Source organism: Myotis yumanensis, unplaced genomic scaffold (genome assembly GCF_028538775.1).
Source record: "Myotis yumanensis isolate MYYU_CA2020_CCGP unplaced genomic scaffold, mMyoYum1.0.hap1 SCAF_2, whole genome shotgun sequence".
Classification (NCBI taxonomy): Eukaryota; Metazoa; Chordata; class Mammalia; order Chiroptera; family Vespertilionidae; genus Myotis; species Myotis yumanensis.
The window spans coordinates 162,701,637-162,714,430 of NW_027223753.1; the positions used below are offsets into that span (position 1 = coordinate 162,701,637).

Genomic DNA, 12,794 nt, shown 5'->3' on the forward strand with positions numbered 1-12,794 from the left:
CAGGCCTCTATTCTATATAGTAAAAGGGTAATATGCCTCCCAGCACCGGGATCAGCGGAGCAGTGAGGCTCCCGGCACCGGGATCAGCGTGACAGGGAGCAGCGCCCAAAACCCCTGATTGCCCTGTGGCTCTGTGTGTGACAGGGGGCGGGGCCACAACCTCCCTATCTGCCCTGCTCTGTGCCTGATGGGGGGAGCTCCCCAATCCCCTGATTGCCCTGCAGCTCTGTGTTTGACAGGGTGCAGTGCACCAACCCCCCCCCCCCCCATGGGCCCTGCTCTGTGTGTGACAGGGTGTGGCGCGCCAACCCCCCCTCCCCCCACAGGCCCTGCTCTGTGTGTGACAGGGTAGAGCCATAACCTCTCCATCGGCCCTGCCCTGAGTGTGACAGTGGTGGCGCCCAACCCCCTGATCGGCCCTGCTCTGTGGGTGATAGAGGGTGGTGCCCCAACCCCCCCCCCCCCCACGGGCCCTGCTCTGTGTGTGACAGGGTAGAGCCATAACCTCCCCATTGGCCCTGCCCTGAGTGTGACAGGGTGCAGCGCCCCAACCCCCTGATCCGCCCTGCTCTGTGTGTGACAGGGGGCGGTGCCCCAACTCCCCTATCGGCCTTACTCTGTGAGTGACAGCGGGGAGCTCCTCAACCCCCTGATCAGCCCTGCTCTGTGCGTGACAGGGTACAGCACCCCAACCCCCCGATGGGCCCTGCTCTGTGCGTGACAGGGGGTGGCGCCGCAACCTCCCCATCGACCCTGCCTTGAGTGTGACAGGGTGCGGTGCCCCAACCCCCCAATTGGCCCTACCCTGAGCGTGACTGAGGGTGGCATTGCAACCTCCCAATCCACCCTGCTCTGTGCATGACGGGGCGGTGCCCCAACTCCCCCATCGGCCCTGCTCTGAGCCTGACCAGGGGCTGCCCCTAGGGATTGGGCCTGCCCTCTGCCACCCGGGAGCAGGCCTAAGCCAGCAGGTCGTTATCTCCCGAGGGGTCCCAGACTTTGAGAGGGCACAGGCTGGGCTGGGGGACCCCCCCCCCCCCGGCCCCGAGTGCACAAATTTTTGTGCACCGGGCCTCTAGTATATATATAAAAGCCTAATATGCAGTGTCTCCACTGGAGTTTGACCGACAACCGGGAGTTCAATCGCTTGCTATGACATGCGCTGACCACCAAGGGGTGGCGCAGAACGAAGGAAGGCCCCGGCTGGCAGCTGGCAGCTGGGGAAGGGAGGTCCCAGCCAGCAGCCAGCAGCCTCTAGGGACCCTACCCATGCACAAATTTCATGCACTGGGCCTCTAGTAATGATGACAACCTGTGAAACAAATGAAAAATGCCCAACGAAGTTTGGATTTCCCCCATAAAAAACTGCTTTGAAATGTCATGTTTCAAACTTGAGACACTTGGGAGAGGCAGGGCTTTCCTGGTGTGCTTATCGGGTAACAGCACTGGATCGGGAGAAATGCCTTCTGCCTGGTGGTGGTGGTATGGGGTGGGGGCAGAGTTTCTAACCCCCTGGCTGCTCTACCCTGGAACAAATGGACTTAGTTCAGTCTCTTCTCCATCTGTGAGAGCCTACTTGGAATGGTGAAGTAGTAGAAAACTGTGCCACAGGAAGGGACTCAGGGGTTCCAGCCATTGAGGACAGGCTCATGGCAACTGGGAATTTGCGGTGGTTTGGCTACATCGATGGTGAGGTGGCCTATTTTATGGCTTTGCCTTGGGCCCTCTTTTTAGTTTTCCCCCAGGATACTGGATAACTGCTTTGTGTTCTATGTTTAAGATCTCTGTGTAAAAAAAACAAAACAAAAAACAAAACAACTAAAAAAAGATCTCTGTGGGACTATATTTGCATTAACATGAAGTCTTTAACGTCAATCTCTCTCATATAGAACTCCTCCCTCCTCACCCTCACCCAAGGCTGTGAGCGACTTGGAAGGCAGATTCCTAGGTCCTGAGCAATTAACGCAGCCTGGTGCAGGGCAGGCCTCTGTAAATGCTTGTGGAATGGAGGGATGATGGGAACCTTTCAGATGACACAACACCTTATCCCTTCCTGGTCTGGCATCTCCTCACAGCACTCAGGCCAAGACCCTGCAGCATGGGCCTCAGCTACACGGTATGTTCTGGGCTTGCTCTTGGCACCCTTTTGTCCTCAGTGCCAGCAGCCTCAGTGTCAGTGTCAGTAGTGATGATGGCATTTGTGATGTTACTCACACTAGCCAGAGGACGAGATCCTCTCATCTTTCCATACATTAGCCACCAGGGGAATTGTTATTAATTTTCTAAATACTGAACTCATAGAGTACAATGTCTAAATGAAAACAAACCTCTTTTGTCCTGTGGAAGCTGGGAGATGGCTGAGTCTGTTAGAGCAGGGAACAAGGAGGCAAGGTCAAGTGATTAATGATGTGGGAAGTAACTTTCTATTGTAAGTTTATTGGCAAAGAACTAGAGGTTTGGTAACATGCATAGTCAGAAAGAGAACAGTAAGATCTTGCAGTCGAATGGACTTAAGTCAGATTTATCCAAAGGTTCCCCATATGGGGCCCAAAGATGAACTATCAAGAGTGTTATGCTCGGCCAGTGTTGCTCAGTGGTTGAGTGTCAACCCATGAACCAGGAGGTCATGGTTCTATTCCTGGTCAGGGCACATGCCCAGGTTGTAGGCTCAATCCCCAGTAGGGGGCCTGCAGGAGGCAGCCAATCGATAATTCTCTCTCATCATTGATGTTTCTCTCTCTCTCTCTCCCGCTCTCTTCCTCTCTGAAATCAATAAAAAAATATATTTTTTAAAAAGAGTGGTATGGTTTCTCTTTTTCTATGGGAGTTTAGGATGAAGAAAGACCCCCATCATCTTGAACTGAAATGAGATCTGGCTAAAGGAAAAGAGAGAAAGTGGTCTCAGATTTTCAAAAATCACAAATGTTATTTCTTATTTCTTCTCCAAAAACCTTTACTGTAGTCATTAACTGAAGATACATATTGCACATGGATTATATGCCAGGCACTCTGCTAATTGCAAAGGATACTACAATAAACAAGATACAGACTCTGCCCTCAAAGCCCACACAGAGAGCTGGGAAACCAGTTATTAAACAAGAAATTTAAAATAAATGTGAGAAGTGTCAAGATATATGTAAGTATGGAGCTGGAGGAGAAATGGGTGGCTGAGTGAGTGGGCAGTTGTTTACCTAATGTAGCAATCAGAGAAGGCCTTCTTGAGAAAACTGATATTTAACCTGATAACTGCAAAGATGAGTTGAAGGCAGAGTATGGCAATGATCTAGGTCGAGGGAAAAACATATCCAACAATGAGAGAAGAGGTATAAGAGGAAATTAAAGAAGGCTGGGGTGACCAGCGCTTGAAAGGATATAACAGAAGATGAGTCTAGGGATGTTGTCAAGGATCAGATGGCAGGCCAAGAAATTTGGAGTTTTTTCTAAGCACAAGGGGAGCCATTGAATGAATCTAACCAAAATAATTAATTGCATGATGAGATTAAGGTTGTTTAATATAGAATGACATTATCTCTAGCTCTAGCTTCTTCCTGGATCTAAATACAGCCTTGCCCTAAATTAGGTTGTTAAGAAAATATTTCCCACACACGTTGCTGGATTTCAAGGAGAAAGACCTCCACTGCCAGTCTTGCAAGTCATCAGATGGGCACAGAAACTTCCAGCAAGATTCTGTAAGAGAGTGAAGTAATGGATCTTCATCCTACCTGTTTGCATTTCTCAATGTCCTGACTCATTTGACCATAAAGACATGTCAGTTCTCTCCTAATTGTTCTTTTCTTCTCCTCCTACCATCTCCACAGCTTTTAAAGTTGTATTGGGGGCACCATACAGCCTTGTGAAAAGTTGCTTAATACAATGGACATGGCATAGAGAGACATTCTTCTGGCTTTTGAGGCAATTTGCTTTCATCATAAGCTCTTCTTTTTATGGCAGTTATAGGTGTTCATAGCTCTTTTGCCTGTGATAAAACCTATTTTACTCTTTTGAACCATTCTAAATGTTTTAGAATTTAATTGATCAGATCTTTAAAGCAGTTTTTCATATGTTCTAGGAGGGAATGGATGAAGACATTTCGTGTAGACCACAGCCCAATGGTATCAATTCATCTAGAAAAAAGCATATCCCTGACCGGTTTGGCTCAGTGGGTTCGGCCTGCGGACTGAGGGGTCCAGGGTTCGATTCTAGTCAAGGGCATGTACCTTGGTTGCAGGCACATTCCCAGTAGGGGGTGTGCGGGAAGCAACTGATCGATGTTTCTAACTCTCTATCCCTCTCCCTTTCTCTCTGTAAAAAATCAATAAAATATATATATTAAAAAAAAAAGCATAAGAGAGACAGTTTTCCTCATTCAGCCACGCAAGGTGTGATTCTACCTTCTTTCAATTCTGGAGAGTCTGAGGCAACGATTTCCTCATTGTTCTTGGCAATTTAAGTTGTTCTTTGCAGATGCAGTACTGTTGGGAAACCAAGCTACGAATTATGTGGAGCATTTGGTCAGGCTGCCGGAGGCCAAGGTCAGCTAGTCCTCTGACCTTCTACCTCCAGTCTTCCCTAAGCTCAAGCTTTCCATTTTGCTGTGATCCTTTCTCATGGCAGTATGCTCCTAGTTTCCTGTTCAACTTTTAATCAAGATCCAAAGTCTCTGTTATAGACTTTGCTAGTTGAACAAAAGGCAAAGAAAATATCAGGCTTCTATTGTATATATCTTGCTATCGAGGAGGAATTCTGTGATGACCCTTGCAGGGCAGAGTGTAACAGACTTGTGGCCTTTTTAGTTGACAGGAGTTACAGATGCAAATGCTGAGGAGAGTCATGTGAATGAATGCAGAAGACCAGGTGGGGAGTGGAGGGTGCCTGCCCTACCTAAAGAGAGGACCACCACTCACTCCAACAGACTGTTGCCAGGAAGGCCCAGTGAAGCCACATCTTCTAATTTGCTAAGAGAAGCCAGAAATATGGGCTTTAATGTGATAGACCCTCAAGTTTTAAATGTTTCCCCCAAAGAAGTTTAATATGTAGGAGCCAAAACAAAGCATGTTTCATGACCAGATTCAAGCCAAGTTCATCCCACATCTGCATGTCAGAGCTCCAGCTATTTCAAGACAGATCATGTCCCCATAAATATTTGTTCTTTTAGGTAAAAACCTTCAATTCTAAGTAAAATGCTCAATTCCTTCTAAGACATGATTTCAAGTGTTGTTATTGTCCTGCATGCCCCCAGCTATGCCCAAAGTAGAAAGAAGCAAACTTGTACAAGTGGCCGAAACCGGTTTGGCTCGGTGGATAGAGCGTCGGCCTGCGGTCTGAGGGGTCGCGGGTTCGATTCCGGTCAGGGGCATGTACCTTGGTTGCGGGCACATCCCCGGCAGGAGATGTGCAGGGGGCAGCTGGTCGATGTTTCTCTCTCATCGATGTTTCTAACTCTATCTCTCTCCCTTCTCTCTGTAAAAATTCAATAAAATATATTAAAAAAAAAAAAAACTTGTACTCATAGTTCTGGGGGCTGGAAATCCTAGGACCTAGATCAAGACTCTGGCAGATTGTCTGATGAGGGCCCACTTCCTGGTTCATAGATGGCCTTCTTCTTGCTGTGTTCTTGTGTACCTGGTGGAAGGCTCAAGTCTAGGCCAGACGTGTATAAAGGGATTACCTCCCTTACTCTTGACAGTATGCCTCTATAAATACAGCCTTTAGTCATCTTAGCACGTCTCTGCTTGTGTGCATTAACCTCGTCTCAAATCCTTCATGTGTTTGCTATGAAAGCCCATCTCCCCACCTAGTGCCTGGTACATGGCTTTTCTCCTGTTAACTTATATCTTGCCAAATTCTCCTCATTGCTCCAGCCTGACGACCTCTCTTTGGATTCTGATCCTGACATCCTCTCCATTCACGGACTCCTCTGGCTTCATATCGGCTGCAGACGAAGGTCACCTGTACTCATCCAAGTCATGGACAACATTTTCACCAGGACAGAGCCTAAGTAGAGTCTTTCCCCTGGATTCACATGATCCCATCAATCAGAACTCTTTGGTGAGGTGCATTGTCTCCATCCTCACCCAGCTTGTGTGTCTCCACCTAATTCGAAAGAATGTAGTAAGAGATCTGGCTGAAATCCTGTGGTTACAGCATTTCCCTACCCTATGATCTAGCAGCCTTAATTTTTAATAATCACCCAACAAGTTAGTGGCTGAGCTAAAGCAGTGTGATAGCTGCTGTCCTAAATCTCCCAATCTACTTGGAGACATGAGACACATACAACCGAAACAGTCCAGAGGATGGGCTCTTCTCTCCTCCGTCAGCAGAGAGGAAAGGGATATGAGAAAAGAGGGCTTTAGAGTAACCTGTCCATGATCCAAACATCAGAACAGAGCTGCAGGTAGAATTAAAACCTCTGGCTGAATCTGAACATGCCAGGTCCTTTCCCATGTTTCTTTCCTGCAACTTGGAAAAAAATGATATTTTCTTTTCAGTGTGGGCTGTTGATCATTTGAAACAGTTCTCCTGCGGAAACAGTCCCTGTGGAATCTCCTTCCTAGAAATGCTGTTAGAGCCGGCAGGTCTGGCAGGAGATCTGGGCCAGATAACTATTCAGTCGCTACAGCCGTGTTCCTTTAGCAACGAGGGCCAAGAAAGAGGCATTTGTTTCAAGCATTCATGGCAAGGGAGATTTTCCATAGCCAAGTGCTGCTCGCTTGCGGGTCAAGGAGGGTCAGGCTGTATTCCCTGCACTGTGCTTATGTCAAAAGTGGGCCCAGCATTACAGTCTAAAGACACTTCTTAGGAATACTCTGTTCTCTCAAGTAAAAGAATGTTTTTGTTGTGTGACTAGTTAAGGGAACTATGCGGACAGTTCTGGTCTAGTCCAGTGCTGAAAAGTGTCTAGACCTGTCTCGAGTCCCATCCTCCTATGCTATCACCACTCTAATGCCATAACATACCTCCTGTCCTCAACTTTGTTTCTAAAATATGAACAAAGAAAGTTAAGCTTAGCTTAGGTGGGAGACATAAGGGTATCTCCTGACTATGAAAGTAAGGGAGACCTGAGACCAGTCTACGAGGAGGATACAGGGAGTTGCTGGTCCCTGCAGGGCTTGAGGCAAAGGATTAATGCCAGTTTGTCAGAGATGGGGTTGGTACAGAACCTAAGGAAGGCGTCGCCCGCAGCAAACCTGAGCCCAGACTTTGGAAGGTTTTCGGTTGTTTCAAGGATTAGGCCACTTGTAAGAGAATTGCCACAGAGAGGGGAAAGTGGAAGGCACCGCGTCTTAACCTCCTGTGTTTTCAGCCTCAGGTATCCAGGTGACCTTCCTCCTGGATGCCACCTGGACCTTCAGCTTCAGGCGCCGCATTGCTCAGAAAGCCTCTTCTACTCAGCCTGACTTTTCCTCTTTGCCCCTGGTTTCCTCGTTAGGTCCAGGCCTTCACAGGAAAATACATCACATCTCCATCAGGTTCACCTTTCCTTCCCAAGCGTACATGCACGAGAGCTGTCTTAGTCCTTCCGGGCTGCTGTAACAAAAGTGCCGTAGACTGGTGGCTTAAACAACAAACGTTTCTTCCTCATAGTTCTGGGGGCTGGAAATCCTAGGACCTAGACCAAGAGTCTGGCAGATTGTCTGATGAGGGCCCACTTCCTGGTTCATAGATGGCCTTCTTCTTGCTGTGTTCTTGTGTACATGGTGGAAGGCTCAAGAAACACTCTGAGCCCTAACCGGTTTGGCTCAGTGGATAGAGCGTCGGCCTGCGGACTGAAAGGTCCCAGGTTTGATTCCGGTCAAGGGCATGTACCTGGGTCGCGGGCACATCCCCAGTAGGAGGTGTGCAGGAGGCAGCTGATTGATGTTTCTCTCTCATTGATGTTTCTAACTCTCTATCCCTCTCCCTTCCTCTCTGTAAAAAATCAATAAAATATATATTTTAAAAAAAGAAACACTCTGAGGTCCCTTGTATAAGGGCACTAATCCCATTCGTGAGGGTTCCATCCTCACAACCTAAGCACCTCCCAAAGACCCAACCTTCAAATACCATCATACTGAGGGTTAGGATTTCAGCATTTGAATTTTGTTGGGAAATAAAACATTCAGCCCAGAATAAGAGCTCTGAGAGTTCTTCCTCACCTCAGACTGGACCCTGAGTATATTCTCTGTGGTCCTGGTCTCAGTCACATTTTGGCTGATATTAACTGGGTCTTAAGTAATCTTTTTTTTTTTAAATATATTTTATTGATTTTTTACAGAGAGGAAGGGAGAGGGATAGAGAGTTAGAAACATCGATGAAAGAGGAACATCGATCAGCTGCCTCCTGCACATCTCCTCCTAGGGATGTGCCCGCGACCCAGGTACATGCCCTTGACCGGAATCGAACCCAGGACCTTTCAGTCCGCAGGCCGATGCTCTATCCACTGAGCCAAACCGGTTTCGGTGGGTCTTAAGTAATCTTAAAGAGTTATCGTATTGACCAGTTGACATGGCTCAGGGGTTGAGCGTTGATCTATGAACCAGGAGGTCAGGGCACATGCATGGGTTGCGGGCTCGATCCCCAGCAGGGGATATGCAAGAGGCAGCCAATCAATGATTCTCTCATCACTGATGTTTCTATCTCTCCCTCGCCCTTCCTCTCTGAAATCAATAAAAAGATATTTTTAAAAAAGAGTTATCATTCCATCATATACATTCTTTAACTCCCAGAAAAATCTATTTAGCAATGCCAAGAAGATGGGCATCTAGCTTTTTTAAAGTACAGTACAGGGAATAGAGTCAATAATATTGTAATAACTATCTATAGTGTCATGTGGGTAATACAATTATCAGGGGGAACACAATGTAAAGTATACGATTGTCTAACCACTATGTGGTACACCTGAAACTAATGCAAACTGTAACTGAAAAAAATGAAATAAATGCTCTTGACTGAGAGAGAGAAGAAAAAGGTGGTCACTTTGGCCAGTGTGGTTCAGTTGGTTGGGTGTCATCCCATGCCCCAAAGCGTTGCCAGTTTGATTCCTGGTCAAGGCACATGCCCAGGTTGCAGGTTTGATCCCTGGTAGCGGGTGTGCAGGAGGCAGCCAATCGATGTTGGGCTTTCACATTGATGTTTCTCTTTCCTTTTCTCTTTCCCTCTCTATAAAAATCAATAAAAATATTTTTAAAAAGGTGATCATCTGGTTTTTAAAGACAATTTTAAGAAGTAATATTTTTCATAAGCAATCTATTGAACACCTATACAATCATGTTCATAGTTTATCCTAAGAAAATTAGAAATTACCTAAATATCCATTAGTAAGATAATGTGTTGTTCCTTATAGCTTCTGTATTATTTTAAAAAAATTTTAATCCTCACCTGGGGATATATATATATATATATGAACTAGAAAGACAAGCATCACCCAGATAAAATACTCATCAGGTAGCTAAAGGTATCTGAACTCCCGTACCAAATGTATGGGAACCAAATTTCATTCTTCTTTCCAGACTGGTTGTTTTCCTGTCTACCTTGTGGAAGTGCAGTAGTGTGGCTCTTTCATAAAGCTGCATAGTGGAGACGACATGGTGTGGTTGAATGACCCTGGACTAAAGTCAGACCATCCTGGCTCCACCAATTGATAATTGTGTGACTTGGACAAACTACAACTCATTCCTAAGAATCAGTTCTCTAATCTTATTAATACTTACATGCTGGAGTTATAGGGAACAAAAGTGAAATTACATCTAATGTTAGTTACCTTCTCACATTCTTTCAGGTAAAGAAGCTTGATCTAAATATTTCCAGGCAGAATTCACCCAATCTCTGCCATTGATGACATACTGGAAAGTTGATTACAGCTATATTTACAAAGGATTTTCGTCAGCTTGCAGGTTTCCCTCTTGAACTCATGTGCCAGATAAAAACTTCCTCCTGATTACCTTTCAGCTGAATCTTTCGTTGGTAGCTTTATATTGCTTTTTACCCTCTATGGCAGCTAATTCCTACACATGGCATCCATGGAGTCCTCTTCACACACACTTTTTTTTAAAAATCCTACTTAATTATATGTTTTTCTTGATTTTTAGGGAGAGAGAGAAAGAGATACATCAATGTGAGAGAGAAACATCTATAGGTTGTGCGCTGACCTGGGATTGAACCTGCAATCTAGGTATGTGCCCTAAAGGGGAATCGAACCTATAACCATTGGGTATATGGGCCTCTGTTTTCCCCCTTGATTTAATTCTAGAGACAAATCACTAGGTAACTATGGCTCTTTCCCAAACAGTAAAGAAAATTTTTAAAAAGGAAAAGAAAAGGGAACTTCCCCATGGGGTAATATCCAGTAGTTTATAGTAATGTGAAGGCTTTGTATTCTTTTCTAAAGTACCTACCATACTTCAAGCAGTTTGATTTCCTTCTGTACAAACAGTCCCCACTTCTGAAATAGGCAATGGGTTCCAAAGTGTATTTACAAAGCCGTTAATATGGAACGCTTAATTAATTAATTAATATGGAACGCTTCACAAATCTGCGAGTCATCCTTGCGCAGGGCCAGGCTAATCTTCTCTGTATCGGTCCAATTTTAGTAGATGTGCTGCCGAAACAAGCACCAACGCCTGTTATTTAAAACAATGCCGGTGCCCATGAAAATGAGGTTACCTTGGGTCGTCAGGTGCTTAGGGCAGTCCACAAAGTCTATCTAATCCTGAATGTTGCCAACTGGGCACACTGGATGCACTGTTCATTTACTCCCAGGAACTCTGCACAGCCTTGATTTTGTAAGAGAGGGAGAAAGGGCACTCTGTGTTCCAACTTCGGGTGCCAGGGACACCGCTCTCCCCTCCTCCCTACTTGGCTGGGCCAGCAGCTAGGGGTGGGGTTGTGGAAACGAGGGGGCTGGAGAGAAGGGCAGATAACCCTGGTGGATAATCCCTCCAGCGCCAGAAATTTGATTCTCTGCCTCAGGACATCTTTCTAGTCCTTTTGCTCACAGGAATTCTGAATAAGAAGCAATAGTAATAGTAATGACATTTGTAAAGTGCTTTATAATTTCCAAATAACGTATTTTCATCCTTAATATCTCACTGGTCTCATTTGGTACTTCTAAGAACCCTCTTGAGTTAGTGATTGCATGATTTTTGTTTCACAGGCAAGAAAACTGAGGTTTAAAAATGACATGATTTTTCTAAGGTCAGGGAGATATGAGAGTGTAAAAAAAAGCTCAATTGCCACCCAAGGGTGGGTGTTTCTAACTAGGTCTCCTCCCACACCCACGTGTCAACACTTTATTTGTTTGTGAAATACACAACTAGTGTTCACTGGGTGCCTGGAGCTGTTCTTTTTTTAAAAAAATATATTTTATTGAATTTTTACAGGAGGAAGGGAGAGGGATAGAGAGTTAGAAACATCAATGCGAGAGAAACATTGATCAGCTGCCTCCTGCACACTCCCTACTGGGGATGTGCCCGCAACCAAGGTACATGCCCTTGACCAGAATCGAACCTGGAACCCTTGAGTCCGCAGGCCGATGCTCTATCCACTGAGCCAAACTGGTTAGAGCACCTGGGGCTGTTCTAAGGGTTCTACAAATATTAGCCCACTTATTGTGGCTCACTCCTAAATTAAGGTTTGCCTTCTTTTCTGCTTTTACTTTTTAATATTTTTATTGATTTTTAGAGAAAGAGAAAGGGACGGGGAGAGAGAGAGAAACATCAATGTAAGAACAAAACATCCATTGACTGCCTCCTGCACGCCACCTACTGGGGATTGAGCCCACAACCCAGGCATGTGCTCTGACGGGGAATCTAACCAGCAACCTTTTAGTGCACAGGACGATACCCAACCAACTGAGTCACACCAGCCAGGGCTCTGCTTCTACTTTTTAAGCCCAGGCCTCCATCACTGTGAAGTCATCTTGGAAATGGATAGTGACTTTAACAATGTTCCCCTGTGGTAGATTTTTTTTTTTAAATATATTTTATTGATTTTTTACAGAGAGGAAGGGAGAGAGATAGAGAGTTAGAAACATCGATGAGAGAGAAACATCGACCAGCTGCCTCCTGCACATCTCCTACTGGAGATGTGCCCGCAACCCAGGTACATGCCCTTGACCGGAATCGAACCTGGGACCTTTCAGTCTCCAGGCTGACGCTCTATCCACTGAGCCAAACCGGTTTTGGCTGTGGTAGATTTTTTAAGTCAGAGAGGCTTGGGCTGTGTAGTCAAGTGATCTCTGACTCTCATATTTCAGCTATCAGATGAGTTGTTTTCAAGAGTCAGACTCTTTGCCAAATACACTGGAACCTCGGTTCTCAAACTCAGTTTGTTCCGGAAGGCTATTTGAGAAGCGATTTGTTTGAAAACGGAATCATTTTTCCCCATTAGAAACAATTCAATAATTGAATTGAATCCGCTCCAGACCCACAAATGGTTCGTTTTAACCTTTCTGATATACAGTGCATGTCCAAGTCATTTCAGAGATCACCTCCAAACACTTCTGAAACAGTGCCTTTGGGTAGAGTTTCTTAACATTAGAAATGACCTGCTGGTCCATGGGCTGGATGAAAGGAGTTGGAGTGACAAGAGCCTCAAGGTGATGGAGCTGTGCTCCTGCACCAACTCGGCCTCCACGACTGGGGGTGGGCAGCAGCCTGTGCCTTACAGGAGGTGCCCTGAGTGGCAATTGTGTTTCCTGGAGCTATTTCTTCACACTTGGGACAAACACTTCATGAATCCACTCAATAAAAAATTGCCTGGTTACCCAAGCTTTGCTATTAGCCCTCCATATTATCACATTCCATTTGTTTTTCATG

The 12,794-nt window shown here is 45.6% G+C and overlaps 1 non-coding gene across 1 annotated transcript; it reads right to left on the minus strand.

Moving 5' to 3' along the window:
* Positions 1–10,486: 10,486 nt before the first annotated feature.
* On the minus strand, positions 10,487–10,592 carry LOC139004551 (U6 spliceosomal RNA). Its single transcript, XR_011470428.1, has one exon. It is a non-coding gene; the product is annotated as a U6 spliceosomal RNA (small nuclear RNA).
* Between the last annotated feature and the right edge of the window lie 2,202 nt (positions 10,593–12,794).